Source organism: Mchenga conophoros, linkage group LG8 (assembly GCF_057382185.1).
Source record: "Mchenga conophoros isolate Kocher_MC1m ecotype Shallow Benthic linkage group LG8, M_conophoros_male_GT1.1, whole genome shotgun sequence".
In the NCBI taxonomy this organism is placed as follows: Eukaryota; Metazoa; Chordata; class Actinopteri; order Cichliformes; family Cichlidae; genus Mchenga; species Mchenga conophoros.
In genome coordinates this window covers 25,831,502-25,856,917 of record NC_140533.1, presented here as the reverse complement: position 1 = coordinate 25,856,917, position 25,416 = coordinate 25,831,502, and the positions used below count along the sequence as shown (strand labels likewise).

The following is a 25,416-nucleotide window of genomic DNA, read 5'->3' as shown; positions in this document are numbered from 1 at the left end:
TCTTTGATTATGAAATGTCAGGAATTCGCTGCATCCATAGTGTCACAGCTTCATTAATTTAACAAAATAGTAAATAAAACACAACCTGTGTTCCTTACTGTGTAACAATAATGAAACAAAGACATGTTATTTGTGACTAATTACAGCCAGCAACCTCCTGCAACCACTCTCCAATCAGCAAATACACATTTTTCCCTAGCGACCGGTGGATACCAGAGGAACACTCACTGATTTCCAAGCATATGTTTAACAATAAATTTCACAACAACTATCAGCAGCATGCAGCAACCAATCAGGGTGTACTAATTTTTCCCTTGGTCAGTGGTTGCCAGGGGTCCCCAATTGGTCTGTAGGCCTGTGTGACTCGAGCCTTAGAAATGAACATTTGAAGTAGATCACACACAAATTATACTAGATGAAAAAAGTTGCTTTTATAATCATCTTATTTATAAATGTATTTATTTTTATTTGCTTTAATCATTTATTTATGAATAAAAGTATAAGTAACCATGGTTGCTTGATCTCACATATTCTTAAAAAATTAAGACGAATGTCTGAGAATGTATTGAAATAATAAAGGACCCTCTTCAATTGTTTCCCCAACACAAGAAGTGAAACGTTTTAAAACCCAGCAGTTGATTGTATTGTACTGGCACATAACCTTGAGCACAGCAGGGCCTGTATTAAGCAAAGGACAATATGTTAACTTCAGTCAACAGAGATTGCTATCTTTACGGGCTTGATTAGGTACTTGTGCAATTAAGGCAGAGTACAAGCTGCATGGAGCGATCCATTATTCAGAGCAGAGCATCTCTAGTATCGGGCTCTGACAGCCATTTGTTAGATTAACTCTCACTCCCGTGCACCGGACAATTCATGTTGAAAAATGTATACTTTAATTGGAAAGTGTTGCTCCTTTACCTAAACACACTAAGCTTGTTTAAAGAGTTTGACAGAATGGTGGATGCTGCTGGGGTTCTGTAGTCATATTCAAAAAGGATTTGACTGCTCATTTGCAGTTGCAGAGGATCACCTTGCAAATGTCACAGGTGCAGCTTTCCATTAAAGTGGGGTTTTGTTGTTATACCAACAAAGGAACACACAATCAGCGATAGGGTCAAAAATACAAGTGCAAAAGGCAAGAAGGAAATGAGGTTAAATCGAGGGCATGGGCATGAATAATGCTCACTCTAAACCACTTGTTTTTATTCCTTTGTCCTCTCAAGTGTGAAATATTGTGGTCTGAATAAGGGATTCAAGATGCAGCTACCTTTCGTTCATTTGATTTCAGTGGTCTAGCCGGCATAAATATATTTATTGTATTTTCAGATGAGTTCCTCATGTGGAAATTGCATTTTATGCATCGACTTTCTGGTGCTCAAAAACAAAGATTACCAAAGAGAAGCACTCCCAGTTAGATTGCTTAATAATTGAAAAATCATTTATACAGCTGGTTCTGACATTTGGCATCAGAGTCATATTTACATTGTTCTTCTCATTTTGACTGATAAGCATTTTTTTTTTATAACAAGCTTTTTAAATCCTACACATTGTACCAATAACAATATGTAAAAATTAATTTATGAGCAGGGCGGGCAATCAGTGCTTCCATAGGATTAACACTGGAAGAAAATGGGGATTTAATTCAGTCTGTGACCTACGCAGACAGTTTTTATTGCTTTTTTAAATCTCCAAAATCTCTTCAGCGTTGTAGCGTCAAGTGCAGAGAGACAATAAAATACTGGGTTTAGTGTTAAAGCTCTAAATGCCATTTTTGCCCTTACTGTATGGAAATACGCCAAGGCTGCTTTGGCAACATTTAGATATGGGCTTGAACTGAAAAAGTTGAAGGCTGTCGCTCGTGTGCTCTGTCATTTTGGCATAATTTTACTTATTATATGTACAGCCAGGTGAGATCATTAACAGCTCAAGCAGTAAAGCAAATCTTTATTTAAATAACACATTTCATTGCATGGGGAATACAGTGTGTTTCACAGAAAGCCAACGATCATTAGAAGAATATGCATATGCATGGGCACAGGTTTCACTCGCACACTGGTGGGAAAGAGGACATATTAAGTGTGCAGCCTGGCGGTTTCCAATTAGAATTTTTTTAGTGTCAGAAAATGAATTTCCTCCGTGGATTGTGGTGAATTTTTAAGCATCAACATGTGTCCTTTCTGCATCAAATAAAGCTGGACTTTATTTCTGTAAAGGAAACATAAAAACCTTTTCTTTTCTAAATAAAAGGTTCTGTTTTGTTTGGTTTTTAATTTTACTGAGAGGGAGGAAAGCGTAGGGGGAAAACATATAATTTTCCACATATGTGTATGCTGTATAGATTGCTAAATGCAAAATCACAGTGACAAATTGCACAAAGCCCAAGTGAAGCACTGCAAGTTATTTGTCTTTTTAACCGCAATAAGTGTCTCAAATACAATCCTGAGCTTTCCATCAATTTCTAGAAAGAAAAAAAGACTTTGCAGACATATTTGACTGTGCCATTTGGCATTTTTTTGGTTTCGTGGCTTCGGTAATGTTGATAAATGGTGAATCCAAATCCAAGTCTCGAATTTCCCAGATGCTCTCTATGCATTTCTCCACAGTCTGTGGTGGGAATAGATTCATATAGAAAGGCTATTATCCATCCAGCTGTCCATCTTCACCCTCATTCACGTGTTCATCCATCCATTCTCCAGACCAGATGTCCTCATGGCATCTTCCCCCAGCTCCTTTACAGCCAAATCTCTGCATAGTGCATGTAATGCGCTCCTAGTGGATTCTGTAGTGGTTTTATGCCAGTGCAGGAAGAAGGGCTGACATTTGAAAAGCATGTCGCCAAAGGTTAAGTTTAGGTAGTGCAGTGTGTAATTAAAGTGCTTGATTGGACACTTGGAGAATTTAATATTCATCCTTGAAATTGATCTTGTTGTAAAGTAGTTGCTCATGAATAAACCCAGCACTGCATTTGTGTGTCAGTAGGTGGTTGTACTACTGGATGGATTGGCAAAAACTAAAACTGCTCTAAAGTTCACAGTTGATGCATTTCTCCACCATGCTGATCCCCCAGCTTCATTTCCACCAGCAGGTTGATTTTTGATCCAGAGTGAACGTGTCCTGCATCAACTGGCTGGAGCGTCATGCAATTTGGCACACGGTTGCTGTCCCTCAGTAATTGGCGTCCTTCGGCGTTATCACAGCAGCAGCTGAAACTGATGACATCTGAACTAAAAACTCCAGATGCAAGCCTGTAAATCACGCGCCTATTCGACACCCTCTTTAAAGCAGAACAGAGAGGAATACATCATCATTATTATTAACTAGTGTCTTTCTGTGAGCAGCCGGTGGTTATTTGGTTGTTGGCGCTTTATTTTACAGAACAGGCTCTTCCTGAAAATAGAAGAGGAAATGAAACAAAGCAGCAAATGACACTAGCGCGACGCCAAACAGAAAGTCTCATATTAGGGTTCACATTTTAAAGCCCTGTGTGGGAATGCAGACACACAAAAATCGTTCATGTGTGTGCTGCAGTGGCATTTGAACTTGAAATAAACCTTTATTCTTTACACATTTCCACTTCTGCAAACCCATGAAATGTAAATGCCACACATTCTGGGTGTTCAGTGTCAACAGAGTGTGTCACTCTCGGAGCTGACGACTGCCTGCATATTTGCGAGCAAGATTAGCTGGACAGAAATATCCGTATGGCTTTCAGGGGCTGTACATTCACCAAACACAGGATGTCTCTCAAGACTGGAGAGAGGAAGGAGAAAGCTTTTGAATCCCTGAAGCTTCACTTCATAAGATCTTCCGGCGCCATGCTCTTTTTAAGAAAAAAAAAGTTGGACTTTATTCTAAAAAAGATGTGATGGTATTATTTATATATTTTTTTTGAAAAAAGAAAGCTTTTGCACTTTACCATTTGATGATAGAATCCTTGATGCCTTCGGGATCTCAGCGGGACGGCTTATTTGAAGCAATTGTGTTAATTTTGCTGCAAGAAAGAAGATTATGTTTTTCCAGCTGTTATTTTGATCAAAATAAGTGGTGTCTATTATCTCTCAAGTTTAATATTATATTTGATGATAACAAAGAATATTATCCGCTCTGTATCCACAGTTGTTGTTAGCTATTAAATAAGTGGAATGATGCACAAGAAAGCGAGAATGAGATTGTAGTGAGAAGAAAACACGTTTTATTAAATATGATGCGTAATCTAGGGGTGACAAACATACGGCTCGCAGACCAGAAATGGCACGGCAAGGGGTGCAGTCTTGCTGGTTGCCTTTCTAACATCCAGTGAGTTAAAAATAAGGAATATATAAGATGCACCATATATTAGAGCCAAATGTTAAAAAAACAACAGCATTTAGAGCGGTCTGAAGCCTGCTCTTTGTCTGATGTAGGTTTCTATCTGCGCCGCAGTGCTGCGTCTCCTTTGTTATATTTTTCACTTCCAGCGGGGCAAAGGCCTGAACTGCATGCAGGTCGCTTCAGCATCCCGACTCCTCTGCTATGAAGCCATGCTGCTCTAATAGCCACAGTAAGCTGTTTAGCATCATCATCATCCTACTGAAATATATAAGCTTCCGTGAACAGGACATCATCTGGATGGAAGCATGTGTTCTTCTAAAACCTTTAATACCTTTATAGCACTGATGGTCCCTTTCCATATGTGAAAGCTGACAATTCCATAGGCACTAACGCATCCCCATACCATCAGAGACAGCAGGTTTCTGAACTTAACTCTGATTAGCCAGACAGTCGCCCTCCTTAAATTCAATTTAATTCAATTTTACTTATATAGCGTCAAATCACAACAGTCGCCTACAATAATACAACAGAGAAAAACCCAACAACCCCCTATGAGCAAGCACTTTGGCGACAGTGGGAAGGAAAAACTCCCCTTTAACAGGAAGAAACCTCCTGCAGAACCAGGCTCAGGGAGGGGCGGCCTTCTGCTGTGATTGGTTGGGGTGAGAGAAGGAAGACTGGACAAAAGACATGCTGTGGAAGAGAGACAGAGATTAATAACAAGTATGACTGAATGCAGAGAGGTCAAAATGAGCTTTGATCCAGAGAAGACGGCGGCGTTTTAGAATTATGTTGACATATGGCTTCTTCTTTGCATGATGGAGCTTTAACCTGAATTTGTTAATGGCACGGTGAACTTTCACACACAATGACTTCTGAAGTGTTCCTGAGCCCATACTGTGATTTCCATGACAGAATGATGCCTGTCTTTAATGCAGTGCCGCCTGAGGACCTAAACATCACATGCATCCAGTATTGATTTTCAGCTTTGTCCCTTGTGTACAGAGATTTCTCCAGATTCTTGGAATCATTTCATGGTGTTACGTACTGTAGATGATGAGACATTCAAAGTCTTTGCAATTTTACATTAAAGAAAATTATTCTGAGATTGTTGTAATGCGCATTTTTGCATATTGATGAACTAATTCCTAGCTTTACTCATGAAAAACTTCGCCTACTTAAGATGCACATTTTATGCTCACCTAAATAGTTGCAAAATGTTTCTCCAGCATTTTTTAGGACCATTTTTCGAGACCCTTTTTGCCCCTGTCCCTAATTTCCACATTTTTTGCTGGTGCTATCAAATTAAAAACAAGACAATATTTTCTTAGAATTGTAGATAATTTTATTTTATTTAGAAAAAGATTTTATTGGAGTAGGTTTGGACATATATGTTTAAAAGATATGATAATTGATTAGGCTAACAGATGAATCAATAAAATCGAGTGCTTTATTGAATAAAAATATTTCACTATCCACCTTTCTTTAAAAATCAACTGTAAAGGGATATTAATCAAACAAGACAATAAACTCGGAAGGATTATTAATTATTTTGGTGATTATTTCTAATCACTTCATGTGTAAAATGTCTGAAAAGCATGGGCATACTCCCATATAGTCAGTTTACGTTTGATTTTTTCTAAAGAATTATTCAATAAATTGCTCAATTTTATTGATTCTTCAATAGACCTAATCAATTATATTAAAAAAATGCACGTCCAAACCGATTCCAATCAAAATATAGCTATTTGTGGAATCCTATTAATAAAATGTATCTGTATATATCTATATTAGTTATTTTATTATTAATATATATTATTATATTTCCCCGGCTCTTACATTGTTTCCTATTACAGTGTTTCACGCCTCTGTTACGTCCATTCATGACATCTGAATGTTCATTGAGGTGAATGACTCCCAGATTCTCAGGGGGAGGGAGGGAAGGATGAGGAGGAAACGGGGATGGAGGGGGTCTCCGAGGGGGTGATGATGAAGTCAATAAATAAGGGCAAGTGAGGCGAGTCAAAGAAGAGGATTGCGCCGCATTTCACGCGACACGAACGTCCCGACATGTGTCCGTGTGTACAGTGCGTGCTTTACAGTGGAATTCCTGTAGAGAGCAGTAGATAGTTTTAATAAGTGCTTACACCGCCGAGCGCTGCCCTTACTGTACCGGGCATAAGCGGAGGGAGGAGCGAGCGTGTAGTATTTCTTTTTCGCTTCTTTCCCCCGATGTCGTTGCAGCCCATCCAAACGCTACTGGAAGGCAGCAAAAAGAGGAAACAAACGGCTTCAATCCGCGCTGAAGCTTTGCAGGAAGGAGCACTGGGGGTTGTTGTCCGAGCGGGGAGATAATTTGACGGTACGAGGAGCAGCAGCTTGGCCGAGGAATGGGCTCGGAGTGAGGGGACGGGGGAGCCATCCAGCGCTTCTCTACTGCTACACTTGTGCATGAACCCGGGGACTTTCTCACGCTTTATTTCCGCCTCGTATCCCAGCGGGAAGTTGTGTCCAAACCGCGTGGGGAGTAACTGAAGGTGAAGGTGAGTGTCGCGATCATGCCGAAACACGACGTTCACAGCGTGGTGGGCAGGCAGTTGTTTGGCGGCGCTAGCCTCAGTAGCCCGGGCTGGTTTGACAGATCGGATCAGCAGCGAAGGGTAACGCACGGAGTGGAGTCCAGCAGGGGCTGGGTAATCCTGCTCGTCACTCCGGCACCACCGTATCACTCCGGCTAGCAGTTGTCAGCATACCCAAAGTGATCGTCAGGGTACTGACAGCCTTTTTTTTTTGTTTGCTTTTGTTGCGGTTAATTGTGGTGTGTGCAGCTTGGCATTTACGCCTGCTGCACACTGACGCGCACGGTCAAATCACGCATGCACACGTGCACACACGCATAGGGGCTGATAGCCTAACTGATAAAGATCAGTAGCTATGACAGGCTACACCTACAGTCCTAAAGGGAACCTCAAGCGGCGGTTACCTGACCCTAATTTGGTTTCCAACTTTTTCTTCCCTCGGATGTTGCAGAAGTTACAGTGCTGTCTGTAATCTAGTATCAGTAAGAGCACTGCAGATCAATACTTATTATTACTATGACTTACGGCTCTAATAAATTAACTTTTATGTCAGGGGCGTTTCCAGGATTTTCTTTTTCTTTTTTTACAGTGGGGTGGTGAAGGGGAGGTCCACAGGAAGTCAGAATATTTGATCAGAAAGAGGGGAAAAAACTTTATTGTATTTTCAGGCTCCTGTGCAGCCCTGTGCACTAATGCAAGCAATATTAAATGAAAAGTAGTGTTGCACAAGAGTTTAAGCATCATTTTGTAGAGGGTGGGATTTAGACTCTTGAAGTAAAAGCTATGGCCATAATTTAGTAATAGTACTAAAGCTTATCATCAACACAAGTGTCTACAGTGAAAATAGTTATTATACAGATTGCACTTATTGAGTCATTAATGTGATTCACTGCAATCGTGCTGAGGCATATGATTCCACTTTCAATTCTGCTTTATCAATATCAATCTGCAAAAATAGCAACTGACTGTGCAAAGCTATAATGTATATGGTGGTTGAGCAAATCTACTGACTATATGCAACCGCTGGTTTTATCCATGCTCTCATTCATTGGTGGGAGGCCAGTAATGTGTCACTGATGGGGGGTTGTGTCACTCTGTTTCCCTCTCATGGACACCACAGCCCTGCTCAGGTGATGCAGAAGTAAGATTTTAAAGCACTGGAAATGATCTTGCATTGCAAACAGTCCTATAGATCAAAACGAGTATGCACTTTTAAGTTTGCAAGATCCTATGTTTGCATGTATTTTGTGCATTTGTGTAAATATAGCTGGTTACATAATAGTCCCTGTAATCCTTACAGGCTAGCATTTAGGACCTTTTCTCTTCCTGCTTCTGTCTATGCACAAGTACACCAGTACAGCTCTGGTGATCGCTGTCGGATCTGATCACTTTATATTGCACATATCAGAGCATTGTTCCAGTTGATCAGCACATTAAAGCAATTGCAGCTGTTAAATGCGCTGTTATGCTGTGCATCCACTAATACAGTTTGTTTTAGATAAACAGCTGCAGAATAGAGTACAGTTCAATACAGCAGGGTGGTTAAAGCCAGCTTTGGCATGAATGCCAAACCAAATGCAAAGTGTTGCCAACTGAACTGCTTAATGATGCCAAGAAAAACCTTAATAATGCTTGTTAATATGCAGCAGCTTTGACTGACAGATGACAAGCAACACTGACACCTTCATCATCCCCACGAGGCATGTGAGAATCCCTGCTGAAAACAACCACTGTGCACAATTGCAGATCGTTAGTAAATGCAACTGGGATTGTTCCCTGTGCGCACTCGCAGCTGTTTGCGTGCAAAAGCAGTCATCACCACATTACAGCACTATAATAATGAAATCACTTAATGTAACCACTCTGCTTAACGCCTTTCCTGGGTCTGGATTCTTAGCGGCTTGTGCTGTGCTGATAGAAGGTGACAGTCTAAAAGCTGTAGGCTCTTGCAGTCGAATCCATCAAGCTTGCAACAGAAACACTTTCTCTGGCTCAGTGAAGCATTTATCAGTTAGCAGGCTATAAGGTTTTAAACATGCTAACCAGCTGCAAATCTTAACATGGAGAGTTTTTACATTTGGAAGCGCTTCAGAGATAGAGAGCAATTTGCACATCAAAAGGACCTGAAACCTAAAAGTGTATTAGTCATATTTTTGGACGAGGCTCTAAATGACCGTACAGTCTTGGGGTTTAATACAAAAGCAGTCTAAAAGTGTTACTTTATGTCAGATGAGGTGATATGACCCCAGATGGCTGCGATTCATTAATCATTAGCTATCAGTTTAAATCTCAGGGTTCTGTCCCTGGGTTGATTATTAGCCTTGGACAAATCCACCATTCGAGTGCAGCTGTGTTCTTTAGAGGTCCGTTTAGAGGCTGTGACTGTAAATGGACTGAAAATGAGGTGTGAGACAAATTTAAGTGATGTTTTTTACACTCAAACTTTTATTAGTGTAAATGTATTTATTTTTTCTATGCAAAGAAGAAAAGCAAATAAGAAATCCTGGCTCTGCTTGTTGACTGAGTGTGTGATGTAACAGGGTTGCCTGAAAGATCACAAGGATGGTGGATCTGATCTTCTCTTCTCTTCTCTTCTCTGGGGCTCCTTAAGGGGGCCAAGGGTGACCTTCAGTTTCTCCCGGCAGCAAGCACCCCAGCGGGCCTCTCTTTTTCAGACGCTCTTTCTTTTCGTCTTTCTTCCTGGCCTCCTTGCTCTTTTTCCTTTTCCTTATTCCTCCCCCCCATCATCTACTCCCATCCCCTCCCTTTTCCCCATGGTGGGGCAGCAGAGCTGAATGCTAAGAAACATAGAGAGTTCACTTATATAACCTCGACTGTGCAGCTGATGTCCTGGTCTGTATCTGCTGTATAATGATGTCAGAGCTGTCTAGAGAGGCAGAGGGCATGCTGGGTAGGCCAATATGTCAAGAGCTATTCCTGAACCTAGTATGGTGAATGGGTTCAGTCCAAGTTTTCCTTCCTTTTTAACCTCCTAGAGTCCATTTGGACCTAAATTCCAGGTACTGAATATAGAATTGACAGTCTTGGTAAAGGGTCATAGATTTTATTGGATCATGGATTTTATTAGCACAGGTTGTCACAGTACTCATGCACTCTTTTCCCCATAAATGTACATTCTTGATTACCATAGGACATGTCAGTTATTCACTGGTCTTCACTGTCTCTTTGACTTTAGTTGCCCAACATCTGTGAGTTGACCCACAGAGTTTTTGCCTTCCACTAATTAAACCATGAATCTAAATCGTGAATGGATTTCATAGATGTTTTGAGCTTTATTCTGATGGGTTTTATCAGTAAAAACATCCTGTACAAGTGCTCATGATGTTTGATTCAGTTTGTATTTATTCAAGCGAAGAAATTGGCCTCTTTATGCACAAAGAGAGTGCTCAGATGACTAACCAAACATCCAGCATCTTTGACTGAGTGTGCCTATACATGATTATGCATACTAATTAATGAGTCCAAGCATGCAAGCAAACAAGAAATGATGTTAACCTGCATATTTAGATGGACTTTAGGGCTATTGGAGAGTTTGCCGGCCCTGTATAATGCTTGCAAATGTACAGGTTTGACGGTAGCTTGGAATAACATACAGAAAACTAGGGATTGCTCTTTCTTTGTGACAGTGCTGCAAAAATTCTATTATGGCACCAAAATACAGAATTCTACTTATTTCTGTCACTTATAATGAATTAGATTAATTAGATACCTAAACAAAACCTGTGCATTTACAATAAATGCTGTGAACCTGTTACCCTTTTACGAGCACTATCTCCCATTTATTTCTGTATAAAGGCAGTCTCTGCACCCCAAAAAGTAGCGTCATTGTTAAAACCTTTGTTTTTTAGGGCTTGATTTGCTAAAGCTGAATGGACATATTTATTTATCAGATTGTTAGAAATACAGTAAATTCACTTATTTACTGAACACACCCAGACTCGCTGCCTTTAATATAAGCGAACCAATTGTTCTTACATTCGTAGTCACTCCCAAAGGCTGTTGGCTCCTAAGCCCTCAAATGAGTGTAGATTTGGTCTCATTTTGTTTAGGGACACAGAAACCACAGTTTCCCTCCCTTTTACTGACTCAACATGTGACACAATTTTGATACACAGAACTATCAGTGTAGGATTGGTGTCCTCCTCAGTTACACTGTGTGCACATCTAGCTCACAGCCCAACACATTAGTGAGAAATGGCAACGCTAATACTAATATTAGTGATAGGTGAAAGTTATGCACCAAATACAAAAATGCATATGATGTTAGTATCAAATATGAAATTGCCAGAACAGTGGTAACATCCTTACTATTAATTACACGCATGTCCTTATAGTTTGGTAATTTCATTAGACTTAAACCCCCAAATAACAAAATGTGTTGAAAAATCGAATAATCCACTGTGAAGAAGAGTAACGCACAGAGTTTGTGTTCCAGAAATCAGTAAAGACCTGGATATTTTAATTACTGAATAATTGATTATTTTTAAATTGCTTGAATAACGCCAGACAAACCAGTTTAGTTCAGTTTACCAGTTTCTAAGCCCCAATATCTTTGTGTCATGTGGTTAAGTTCTTGCTGTACAACGCAGAAAAGTGCAAATATATTAGTTTTGACATTTTTGTCCTGATGTTTATCAAAAATGTATTCATATTATTTATTTCAATTACCAGACTGTTGGTTCGGCTGCAGTTTAATAGCAGGCCATCCTGCTGTAATGTTTTGGGGACACAGTAATGGTTCTAATGGAAAGTGGCAATTCAGACCTCATTAGCAGAGAAGAATGAGTCTAACCCTCCAGTGTGATGTCGTAGCTGGTTTGCGTGTTGCATTCAGAGGCCCGTGACGCTCCACCGCTGATAAGCATGCTGTGTTGGTGAGCAGGACAAGAGATTATCACTCTGCTCTGCACCAGTCTTCACACAAACCTCTGGGGGTCCTGCTGTCTTTTAGATACTGCAGCGTCTCATCCCTCTAGCACACAAACACACTAGTAGATGTATTACATCAGATGTCAGCCAGCAGCGGGTACCGAGTTTGTGGTTTTCTTTTTTTTTCCCCCTTTTTCATAGTGTAGTATGTTTGGGACCCTCCTTTTTGTCTTCTCTTTGTAGGTTAGGTTTCGTTTTAATGCGTAGTTGGGGTTTTTTTTTCAGTTGTTTCTGTTAAGCAGTGGTTTCAATGCAGATGGTTACCAGAGGCTCCCCTGCTTTATCTTTTGTATTTCTCATTCCCATTGAACCGTCGCTGCTCTCTGCTGCCGCTCCTCTTTGCCAGCTTTTGCTTCACCACCTTCCAAATCACCGGGGAAAATAATAACTTGTAAAATGGCCTTTATTGGCCAGAAAGAGCTGCAAGAGTGTTTTACACAGCCGCCCTTCTTTCTTATTAACGCCAGTCAGCTTGGCTCTGCCGGGGTACGACTGGGGCCACTCACAACTAGCTTTTCATCAACGGGAATACTTTGCACCAAGGGCTGTGAGGTTTATTTCTGCCAGGGTGAAGCGTAGCACTTTACGAGGTGGAGTCCATCCGACGTTTGATGGCACTGCTTCCTCTCTCTCTTGTCTCTCTGTGAGAGCCACCTAAGTTTATGCAGATTTGTTGACATGTTGAACAAGCAGTTCCCGTGACGCTAAAGTGGCTACTTACAAAAAAAAAGTTATAAAGATTCAGAGCTTAATCCAGACAGATTCCCTACATGGGCATCCAGGATTAAATGGGCAATAATGCTTTCATTATCTTCGCCCCTGGGGCAGAAGCTAATCGGCTCATAATCAGAGGTCCTTTGAGAACTCCTTGTGTGATTATAAGTTTGTATGTGAGTACAACAGCGGAGGACGCTGAAAATAAAAGTAATCAAAGATAACTGTAAGTTTACTCTAATAATACTCTTGATTAAACTTTTTCCTGCACAGAAATATTTGTGGTAGCTACTAAAGAGCTTTTAGCCAGAGCTTCAAGAACATCATCAGCACTGTAATTATGATCTGCTTTGATTAAGTAACACAGATTTGTTGCTTTTAGTGTGAGAGGAGCAGCTGGTACCTCAGACCTCAGGCACACAAGCCTGGAGACCAGTTGGCAAACCCCCTGGCAACCTCTGGTCGCTGGGATAAAAATGTGTACTCCGTAGCTGGTTGGTTGGTGAGTGGTTGCAGGCAACCAAAGCAGTTGCACAGAGGTTTTCTGTGCAGAGCATGCCTTTCGGTGACAAATTTTACCAAGCGACAGCATGCAAACTTCATCAAGCTGTGACCTGTTACCAGTGTGCTGTGCATCAGTCTCTTACATGTGTAGGAAAAAACCCCAACTGCTCATTTTAACCCCGGAAAAACCCTGCTGATAGCTGTTTTAAATGCTGTCTTAGATTATTTCTAATGTCCTGGATGTATCCCTGTACTAAGGATGTGCCAGTTGTCAGTTTCTTTATAAATACTAATTTTCAAAATGTCGATTTACTGATAGGCAGCATCAAAACTGATGTTTTTTGTTTTTTAAATGTAAATATTTATTTTTACTTTGGTTTCTGTTTTTGCCAGTGAACCAGAGAAAGCTTCCTTAGGAAAAAAAAAAAAAGTCCTTTGGCTCTTCGTCACACTATTTTTGCATGATTTGCTAGTGCATAATTGATATGACACAACAAATTAGTCACAGGCATCAGTCAATGTATTTATTTACCATCAGGCAAACAGCAGCCGCACCATCGTGACCAATATCAATATTAGGCCAGTGTATCGGTTAATCCCTAAACTGTGCATATGACACGTGTAAAATATCAGAAAATAGTTCAAAATGCCTGTCAAAAATGAAACATTGCACCTTTGAAAAAGCTGTTGTGTAAAAAGAATGAAGATCACAATCACAGCTAAATACCTCGCAGCATATGGGAGCAGAGCGCAGCTGACAGGGCTACAAAGCAGTGGAGCCAAACGAACAAAATCTGCTGGAGTAATGAATAACGCTGAGCAAAGAGATGCTTATAACAAAAATCCACAATTACAATTTTGGCTCAGACCCAAGCCTTGATATGGATACTCTGTCCTGCCAGCATTTACTGTACATCACTCAGCATTTCATTAGCGCAGAAAAGAAAAAGCCATGAGTACAGGACAGTTTGACCTCCTTTATCCTATCAGTGTGTGTTTAACGTGTTTGCCTTGCTGCTGCTGCGCTGTATTGTTGAATAGAACTTAACCAGGATTACTTCTTTTGGGAAACCAGGATTTAATTTCTCTATGAAGCCAGTGCAGCTCGAATTCCGCTAAAACCCCCGGATTTAGGAGCTGAATGAATGGTCGGCCGTAGAAGCAGGAGTTTTATTGCTCCCTCTTTTTCCTAATCTGTCACGCTTGAGGAAATTTAGATGGACTCGTTCCAACACCTGATGGTTTGGCAAGATCTGAAACGCCACCTCTTAATCTTTGTAATTTTATTTATTTATTTTGTTTTGGAAGTGAGGATAAGGCCATTACTTATTCCGTGCAGTGCTGCAAAGTAGCTGCACTTACAGTTGGCCTTCGGGAGAATAGCATGCAGCTTTTCATTAGGGCCAAGGCTTTTCACTTTAGATGGTGTGGAAATAGAAGTGTAGTAATGAGGCCGTGCTTTGCTTGCTCTACAGCACCAGCCTTGCTCGTCGGGTGCTCGTACAGTCTCTACTAAAGTACCCATTTCAGTGTGACCACTAGCCATCTTCTAGATGTTTTCAACTGATTTTATTTTAGTGGGATATCACTCAACAATAAGAGTGTAAATTGTGCTTGCACAGAGGATGTTACAATTGCATTTTCAGTGCTTACATTTGCAGCTGTACTTGCAGAAATGGAATAGAATACCCTTATCTGTCATTGTATGGGTATAAGGCGAAATTTGGAAGTGGAAGCTATAAACAATCGTCGTTAATTTCTGCAAATTTGAATATTAATTTAACAATGCTGAAAGTTCAACTGTTTAGCTCTATGCACACATCCTCCTTGCACGTTGCTTTAAAGTTGAAGGTTGGTTGACCCAAGACCTTTCAAGCTCTAGTTAGTTAACCCTTTTATATATATTTTTGTCATATATAATTCAGTGGTACCTATACATTATCTGCCACTAGCAGCCACTTCAAGGTTGAGATGACTTGCCCACTTTGTGCTGCTAAAAGTTATTTCGCTGACTTTTATTGTCACTTCTTGGTATCTGGCCACCACATCGCTGCTAATCCTCTCCTTTGTGGACTTCAGTTTGTCTCATAATGCTTCTGTGGTAGCTGCTTATCTGCTACTTCTGTCAAACTGTTTCAGCTTTACGTCACTGTTTTGGGTAGCTGTAACATCTTTGGTACCTGCTAACTAGTTTATATGCTCTGCCTCTTTGTGTCTGAGTTGCTGTGGTCCCTAAATACTTCCACTTTGCAATGATACCACTGGTAGTTGATCAAGAAATATCTAGGAGGGTCAAAAATTCACCAAATCACGTGTTGCAATAGTGACATCCTATTACGGTGCCATACTCTCATTCGGTGAACTCTATAGAATGAAATAAGGCAGACTTTATGACTAGGTGCTTAAAGATGAAGAAACTTTGTGGCCCACGGCACAAGTACCACTTTGTACCACTAATCCATCTACTACTGTTAGTTACTGTTAACTAAAAGTCCAATCAGTTGTTGAAATTGTTATTTCTATTTTTCTGAATGAACCACTGATTCTGTATACACTCTGGTATCCCTGGTTGGGAATCAGTGTTGTGCAAACACTTCGAAGTAACATTTGCTAAGTATTTGTGAGATATTATTACGTATTTAAAAAAGGTTTAGGACTCTGTTTTTAAGACTTATCAAGATTTGAATCAGCTTAGTTATGGCAGGTTGCTCTCGTTTCACTACTTTTTAAAGCAACTGCTTCTTAAGCCAGAGAGTGACCTCTAGTTTGTCCATATGTGGGGTTTTCACAGTAGCAGTCCCAACTCCTGTCTGACTGATGCAAATATGAATGTGCATGCAAGATATTCCCCCGGGCTAAGGAACTAGACGTTGGTTTATGTTATGACTGTCTGTGAGGTTAAAAGATCACTTCAGAGTTTAGTTGAGCTCCTTTGAAGTGTGACCAACAGTTACCCACACTAGGCTCTCTGTTATTGCGTGCCGTGCACTTTTCTGTTTGAGGAAACTTTTTTTTTTTCTGACATCACATTTCCAAACATTTCTGAAGACGTCATTTGTCCCCCCCCCCCTCCCCCCGATGGCCTTTTTCCCTCCTCCCGTCACGGCGAAGGCACCGCGTTTGACAGAAAGTGAAGCCGGCCACCGGCTGAGCGAGGTCAGCTCGAGCCCGAGTGTTTCTGTGAACATCGGTTTGTCAGCTGGCCTGTGATCGAATGATGATTGTGGAAATGGTCTGTCATTAAACACAGCTGCAGGTAGGCACACTGTGGCTTGTGGAGAGGCTTACTGTTAACAGGAAATGTCAATCACCTTTACAGAAATTTGTTGGTGGGTGCTATATCGGGAGCGGGGTTATTAGTCATCTCCTGTTGATTAATATCTCTCCTGCACGTTGGCACATTAGCACAGTTGTTTTTCACGCTTGCGTTTTCTGCTTTTTCAAGGAACAATAATAATAATGAGGGAGGATTATTGTAATTAGCTTGCACATTTTAAGAATGTGTTTCAAAACATTTGAATTTGTTATAAATACATATTCATATGAAGGCAATGGTTGTGAAAAACAGTGTGAGATCTGCCACTCGGTCCTGAAGGCTTAAAGTATTTTTCAGATGAGCACTTTAGAGGCTTGCTTCATGCTCGGAATATTTCTAAAACGAGGCGATGTGACCTTTGTGACCTTTTTTTTTTTTTTCCTTCATCCAAAGCAACCCTACAGGCTTCATTTGCTGATGCTCGCTGTCTGTATGGATTTAACCTTTTAAAGCTGTTATAGAAAACTCACGCTGTGCAGCCAAGCTGAGCAAAAAACCCCACATGCCGACTTTGATGCTCTTCTTTATAACGCAGGATTGTAAACTCGATATCCGAAGGTAACGTTTTACAGATAACCAATAAATAAAGCTAATAACGGCATTTTAATCAGCAAAGAAAATCTAGTAATTAGTTACAGGCCTATCTTTCCTGTCAGACACTGTGAAATGAGATGATTTTTAGAGCATGTAATTAAAAAAAGAATATAATTAATTTGTTTTTATATCAGGAATCAGGTTTGCCCATCAGTCTATGTTTTGAATGAGTCAAAGGTGTAAACTGAAATGCTCAAAGGGAAATTTGTTCTACTCCACGTGTGAAAATTGCAAATAATAAAGTGAAAGATAGAAGAGCCGGTCTTGTGCTTCCAGTCTTTCCTCAAAACTAAAAATCAATCCAGCGTATAGGAATGGTTGTTTTCGAGAAGGCTGCACTGCAAGGTCTTTCGGCCGATTAGGAGTATCCTGTAATTAAATTCGGGAAAATTTCTTCAAGAATTACAGAAATTTGGAAGCAGTTTTAGATTTGAAAAACCCACCGAGGTCCCTCAGTCTACACACAGCCTTGCTAGCTTTGCTCAGTTGGAATTTGTGATTAATCCAGGGATCCGCGCAGCATTTTAACTAAGTCTATGCTTCAGGTTTTTTTAAATACCTCCAAGGATGGTTTAATCCACTAAAATATAGATGACAAAAGAGCCCAGCTGATACTGGCTTTCTGGGGTGGATGTCATTACTCATTGATTGCTGCAGTGGTGTTTTTGCTGACAGCACTCTCTCTCTGCTGTGCTTCACTGGGTGTGCGAACAGTGAGACTCGAGAAAGTCACAGAGAGCAGTGGCAGATAGTGTGAATGAAACTCACTCCTCTCACCCACGGCAGTCGTGGCAGATGGCTGCCCCTTTCTGAGCCTGGTTCTGCTGGAGGGAGCTTCCTGTTAAAAGGGAGTTTTTCCTTCCCACTGTCATCTAAGTGCTTGGTCATAAGGCGTCGTCTGATTGTTGGGGTTTCCCTGTATCATGGTAGGTTCTTTATCTTACAGCATTAAGCGCCTTGAGGCGATCATTTTACCTGTTTTCAAAGCCAGCCTTTGTTAGTTTTTTGGGTTGTTTTAGATGTGCACTCCTTCTGAGCTTATTGTGCACAAAACATTTGTGTATGTTGTACAGTCTGGTCATCCATGATGCTATTTTGCTACAGGTGCTGCAGAAAATGAAGGACTGTAAACAGTGGAGTCTGAATGTTGCCGAATAAACAATTTCACAAAATCATTTGCATTTTGGTCAACGTATACGTCTATATCAGTATATGTAGGCCAGTATTGGCTAGTGGTCTGTCTCTGCATGACAGGATTCGCACGAGAGTCAAGGAGTGCTTTTCATCTCTACCTGTTAATTTTGCTAGCCAAGCAGGGATGGAGAGCTACACACTGGGAGGTCCAGAGTGCAAAGTTAATGCCAAGCACCCTGAGGCAGTGCATGTGCATGTGTGTATGCGTTTGTACAAGAACCAAGAGACTTTTGGATCTGGCAGCCTCGTGCATTCCTCATCTGAATTGTTTCAACTACAGCCAATCAACAAACGCTGGCACATAGCAGAGATCTGTGTAGTCCAAGTTCATTCAGTTTCTCACTTGTACTGAAAGTAACAGAATTTATGTGTGGGCATGTAGTGAGAGCTGTGTTATATGTTAATGCGTGTACTCGGATGGTGCTAATAGTATGCGTGGGAATATGTGTGTGCTTGTGTAATTCTGATTCTTAGAGCACGGTGTTTCTGCACCGTCTCCATGTGTTTGATGCCGACGACAGGCTCATGTTTCCCTCAACATAACTGGCCTTGCTAGAAGGAAACTTAATAGGCAAAGTGTGAGGCAACCACTCTGTGATTAGTTTGCACTACCGCTTTGAAGTAGCCTTTGCCTGGCAGCGCTGGACACAGAAATTCTGGCAAGCTGCACGCAAGCATTGCACACTTGCACAGCTTCTCAGACAAACGATACGCATGCATGTACGTGCATGCTTTCAAACCAGCATGTAAAACCCGCACATGCATGTTCACAAACATGCAGACAGCTGTTCTTAGTTACGACGTCGTCAGCTTCAAATTTTATAAATCACTGCCCTTTAATGAACACATGTTCACATTCATTTGCCTTTACTACTGACGCTGGCCCTTTTTTATGTCTCATTTTTTTTTTATTATGGGTTAGCAATTCACCTCATTGATCAGTTCGTGTTTTAAACACTTGCATTTCATAATCGGCGCGTCGCTAGTTTGCACAGATTTGTGTATATACACAAAGGTGCATCCTTTTCATTTTTCCGCTGGCCGACCAGCTGCCTGTTTGTACAGCTCTGTCCAAACTGTCTCCAGTGAGCGGCTACTTCTGTGCCCAACAACAACTGTTCGGCTTTGTTTATTGCAAGATGACACTGGATGGCAAAAGCAGCTGCCAATAGCCCTGTATGACAGAAACAGCTTCTTGTTTAGGATTACTTTGACATGGGTACACTGTACCACTGCAAAATTCTCAAGCTGTGAATACTGTCCAGTCCTGAGCATGCATAAAACACATAAAACGCACCAGAGAAACATCAACAAGAGCAAACTGAAAGTACACTTGTAGCCCCATGCAGCACATGGATTTTAAGTAAAGCTGTTTTCAGGACTAAACTGATGATTGAAACAACGGATGAGGTGTGAAAGTGAACTGTGAAAATAATCAAATGAGTCCACCGATGATTTATAGATTTGTTTTTAAGGTGGTCCAGGGTGACTGAAGAAGGTGACAAGCCGGCAGGCCCCTGAGAAGAAGCTCCGATTGCTGCTTGTGTTCTCTCACTCGTGTCCCTGACCCTTGTCCAGGTTGGACGGGCTCCAGCTGGTCCTCAGAGCGAGCGAGCTCTCCGTGCTTTCACATCTGTAGCCCTGTTTTTGTGCCAAGGCAGGCAGCGCTAACCCCTCTGACCTTCCATTCGGGTTTGTGTGTGAGAGGGAGCGAGAACTATAAACAGATGACATTACAGTGAGGAACTGGCATAAAGGGAGAAATGGTGCCAAGACCGTGTTTGTATTATGAGTTTGTTTATTCTCTCCGTGTTCATATCAGGTGTCACGTGAAAAAACATGGTTAACAGTCTATTGCTTCCCCTTGTTATTGGTTGTGCGCGCGTGTGTGTGTATGAGTGTGTCAGACCTTATCTGACACGAAGGATTAGCAGACTGAAGCCAGCCTCTGGTGTTCTTTACCCTCCCTGCCTGCAGAGGTCCATCTGATTCTTGTTGCCTTGCTGTTTTGGGTTTATTACCAAAAACGACACGATTGTCTGGTATTCCTTTTGAAGTAATCAGCATCTGAGACATGATATCCCCCACTGTATCAGTAACTATAAACTTGAATTTCGTTATGGAATTAAGGACAAAGTCAAAGGGAGCCAAATTTGGCGTGTAGGGCGGCCAACATTTACGTGCATCCAGCTGCCTTTGTGCTATAATTATAATTTTGAGCGTTCTCCTTCAGATGCTGAAGAACGTCAGCATCTGAATGAAAGTCTTGCTGTTGCAGTCTGACCCTGGAGGGTGGATTTAAGCTGCACCACCCTGTTAATGTCAAAGAAAATGTTGTGTATTTTTTGGGCTCGTGCCCCTGATAGTCTTCTTCAGTCCTTTAGACTGCAGCCTCTTCTACTGCAAACTTTGCATCCTGTTTTCATCACCGGTGATGATCCTCAAGGCAGGTTTGCTGTCAAAGAGCCCTGCAGAGAAGGTTATTAGACAGGATACTGACTACCAAAGTTACTGCTAGCACCTGTTGTGTGGTTGTGCATTTCTCCTTCTCACCGGGCGTTTTTGATTTGCAAGCATCATTTTAAATGTGCAGTTTTTAAATAGCAGCCAAATTCCTAAACAAAAAGATCAGGCTACGCACTTTTATTTTATTTAGCCTCTTTTGTCATTAGCGGAAGAATCTGTTTTGCCTGCACAGGATTCAGATTAACTTCACGTAAACAAGGGGTTCACAGGAAATGATGCAGCATGCAGCCCATCCTTTGTTAGTGTTTGCGATCTTATCTTGATCAAGACAGTCTCACTCTGCTCTTACCGTCTATCAGACTTCAGCCACAAACAATGGATGGTTAATGAAATGTAGTAACTGTAACCTCTGATAAATGTAGAGCTGGGCGATAGAACGATAACGATATGTATCGCGATATAACTTTTACTCGATAGAGAAATTAAGCTATCGCGATAGACCTCGCCGCTCTTGTTCTCTTAAAAAAAAAAAAAAAAAAAAAAAAAAAAAGGTCAGCCGATCCAAATTAAGTAGCGCAGAGCCGAACCAATCACAGCCGCAGCGTCACGTCGCGTGACTTGTTACGTACAGAACAAGTGCCAAGCCGCACGTGTGTTTGTTTGGGAGGGTAATGGAGCCAGCGCATAATGGAGGAAATGTGTGTGTCGACTAGAAAAATCAACCGAGCGTGACCGAAGAGAAAACAGATGATGGTTCCAACGCCGGAGAGATTGTTGAACGGAAGAGCCATAGAAGTTCCGTAGTTTGAAGGTATTTCGGCTATTTCAAGTCTGACAAAAAACAGAGTAGCGTGCACTGTAAATTGTGCCGAAAGCAAGTCTGGAAATACAATAAACTGGTGCATGCGTCACACTGTGCGCCACGTTATTGTTTCGGTGAAATGATTTTCTACAATACTGTCACTGTTAATTCTACTCTCTGCAGTGTTTAAATGCTTACATATACACACAGTTACTGTCCCTCCACACATACGACTCGGTTCTGCTTCTATGCCCCAGCTTTGTTTACTTTTTCCCACCGAGGCTTCTAGACTTCTGATTGGCCAACATTTCTGCACGGTTAGGAATCTAGCGCCACCTGCTGCTTTGGCATGTTCATAGCAGCGTTTTCCTTCATTTCTGCCTTTATGTGTGGACGGGATTATTTTTTAAAACGAAAACGGAAAATCTCCGTTTTCAAAAATACCCGTGTACGTGTGGACATAGCCTCAGTCTCTGACTGGAAGCGCTAATTCGTCATTCGGCTTTTGTCAGACTAAAGTAACTGTTAAAACTGTTTGAAAAGCTCAGCTATACAACAAGGAGAGATTGAGAATTTCCTTTTAGTTCTCAGTTTATTTGATATTGACAAAAGTTAGTCAGTTTTGTCTGTTCTTCTGTAAAACAAACTAAGATTTATTTTTAGAATTAATATTTTGTTTCTAAGTGGAATTGACAATTTAGTCTGTTTCGTTTGTCCTATTTTGAAACTTAAACGCTTTAGCGGCTGTCTTTTGTGTAGTTTGCAATATTTGCCTTTATTTATCTGAAAAAGTCTCATGTTCCATAAGTACATCTACCCTGTTGAACTTATTATGGGAAATAAATATTTAAAAACAAGCTGCTGATTATTTCACATTTTACTTGTGAGCAATGGCACATTTAAATCTTACAAATATAGTTATTTGGCTTATATCGTGATAGATATCGTTATCGCCTGAAATGAAAAAAACATATCGTGATATGAAAAAATCTCATATCGCCCAGCTCTAGATAAATGTTACTTTAAAAAAAAATAACATCTCTCCCACCTATCCTTTTATTTTTTACTAATTTGGGGAAACTGTACCTTTAAAACTAACTCGAAGCAACTGCGAAATATGCAGAAAAAGTTATGTAGTAAGCGTAGTGCACTCGAAAAACTGAAATACAGAAAACACTATATAATGTGAAAGTAATATGCATTAAAACAACTGGTGGGAGGGCGCCATTATGTCTTATCACTCTATTTAATGCCATACTGTATGTTCATCGTTTTGGCCTAATGTGAGTCGATTGTGTGCTTCAGAAATGCAATAAATATGTATTTTGTTTTTGCATCCAACTGTTGTGCCAACAGATTTTATTATTAGAAATGAGCACCAGTGTATTTCCAGCGAGTGAATAATTGATTATTGAACCGTTTCTTTGGGAACAAAGGCCTCTCGCCATGCATACTGATGAGCTCATACAGTACATGCGCCTGCCGTGCATAGGGTACACACATCCCCATAAAAGGCCACTCAAAGGATATAAAACTGTCAGCAGTTGAAGCAGAGCATGGTCTGGTGCTATACTCTAGATCACGTATACGTGTTTGTCTGTGCTGGCTTTGGTCCTGCGGCACACTGCTGCTTCAGTGAATCAGAGTCCCAGAGCTTCTTTACTCTAGATTAGAGAAAGGAAGGAAATTAGAGAGAAAGAGAGAGCAAAAGCTGAAAATAGGTCAGACATCTAAGAGCCAGGCATTTCTTTTTCTAAGATGGGTGTCAAGACTTTATCCAATTGCTTCTCTTTCCTTCTTTATCTTACTTTGTCTCGCATGCACCCCCCCCAACTCTCCCACTATTCCAGCCAAAGAAAAGTGCAAAGGGAGGAGAAAGTTATTATGCCTGGCATGGCTGCAGAGGACTGCCTTTAATTTGGACGCAACCCAGCTGATCAATCTCCTCATTGGCTCTGTTACAGCACTGTGTGTTTGTGAGTGAGAGTGCGTGTTCAAGCCCATATGTAACAGCTAAGCTTTTAAACTACGCAAACCAACAGAGTGTTCCAAAAGTAAAGCACACTGGATTAATTCCATGTGGAATTGACTTAACTCTGTAGACAGAGCCGCGGAGGAACAATGAATCGGATTAGAGCTGGAATGAGCGTTAGCGGAATAAATATTGCAACAAAGTCAAAATAAAGGACCATCAGATGCATGTGTGGAGTTCTATAGATGCTGATGTTAGACCGGGTCAACGGGTTTGGAAAGAGGGGCTCTTGAATGCACACACACACACACAGATGGAGGCATGCATTCACTCTAATTTACATTTAAGTAACTCTGCGTGATTTGCATACTGTGCAAACATATGGACGTGATTCAGCGGGTGGTTTGGCAAAGAGGGAGAGCCTGCAACATTTCCTTTTGAGGCTATTCTCTGGCATTGACAGCATTTAGCCGACTTCTTTTAGGAAGCATTAGTTATAAATGCATGACAGCAGCTTTCCAAAACAGCAGCCTGGGTCCCCTCAGAATTCATTTTAACAGGAAATCCCCGAAAGGAAACAATAACGTTTATTCATATGTGTGCTGTAAGGAGCACAGGGTCAGTTATTTTCTCTTTATTCTAGTTAATTATTTTGCCAATAAAATGCAATAAAATGTTTGCAGTTTTTTTTAAAAAACTGAAAATAACTGTTTGTTAAAACAGCAAAAAGTGACCAATAGCCGCTTATCAGTACCAGCACCTCACAATGAGGCCTGCTCCCACAGGAAACAACACGGATAATGTTGTAATTCCAAAGCACTTACGTGACGTCACAATTGTGGAGCAAAAAAGCCAAACAACCTGCTCAGTTTGGCCACAATATACAGGTTACACTGTTTATAGACTGTACTTTGTATTACCTTCACTGCTGTTTGCTTGCTTTCTTCATACTCAGCATACAGCAGTGTGCAGCACTTCATGCATTTGCATTAAATGTCTTTATTATAGCTGTTTGTTTTTGTTTTTTTTACTTTAAAAAAAAAAGGGCTACCAGCTTGTAGGCAAAGCAGCCTCCATATTGTGCATTTACATTGACATGCAATGTGTGAGTGTGGTTGATTTTGATTGGCTATTTACTGTTTCCATGGTTACAAATTGATCATTGGGAACAGTAGTCTTCCCTTCAGTGCGCCGTCCTGTTCTATTTTCATGTGGAAGAACTTGATGCATTTTAAAATGTCAAGCTTTGGATAAATGGCTCGGTACTAAAGCTGAGATTTATCTAAAAGGATTAACAGTCCTCACAGAAGCTGTCATCTTCTTTTATTATTGTGAAGATAAGCATCACACTGTGCTTGCAAAATATTGGTTTGCAGGACCGGCATACTGATTTTTTTTTTTTATTTTAAACTCGAAGACTGAAAAGCTCATGACGAGAAAATGGAACGATACTTAAAGCTGAAACAGCTTTGCAAGAAAACGTAACAGCCTGTTAGTAAATATCCTTTTATGCGGTCTCAGAATGATTGCAGAGCAAACAAACAGACTCGTACTCGCTCCCTTTTCCATCACCTGCTTTTCTGATGGACTTCTGATTGAAGAGCAGAAAGTAATGGCATTTTATTTTTCAGTCAGGGCAAAAGTGAATCGAGTTTTCTTGATGTTGTGTGACACTTTTTTTTTTTTAAATTTTTTTTTTTAACATGAGCCATTTTGCTTTTCTTCTGGAAAATAAAATAAAATAAAAATTCTAACAATAATCAGGGTCAGAGCTTCCTAGTTGTTACTGTATATATCACTGGGTTTATCCAAGGTTTTAAAGATTCTTTGTCATTATTCAGTCACATAATGAAATTCTGTGAGGTAGTTATCATCTTTAAACAGCTGATATTGAACACACAGACAGAAACCCATTAAATAAATAAACCCAATAGGGAAACATAAACAGTAGGTAGCATTGCAGTTACATGTTGTAAAGTGCATGTCCCTGTCTTTGTAGGCATGAGGTGTG

General features: G+C 40.7%; 1 protein-coding gene across 2 annotated transcripts in view; it reads left to right on the top strand.

Moving 5' to 3' along the window:
- Positions 1 to 6,460: 6,460 nt before the first annotated feature.
- Positions 6,461 to 25,416, top strand: part of thrab (thyroid hormone receptor alpha b) — a 169,465-nt gene continuing 150,509 nt past the window's right edge. The window contains exon 1 of one of the 2 annotated variants that reach the window (XM_085285221.1): positions 6,461 to 6,857. The gene's annotated coding sequence lies outside the window, so the exon portion shown is untranslated. Of the gene's footprint in view, positions 6,858 to 18,952; positions 21,443 to 25,416 lie in introns of those variants that run through there. The other variant, XM_085285222.1, reaches the window with a different exon arrangement.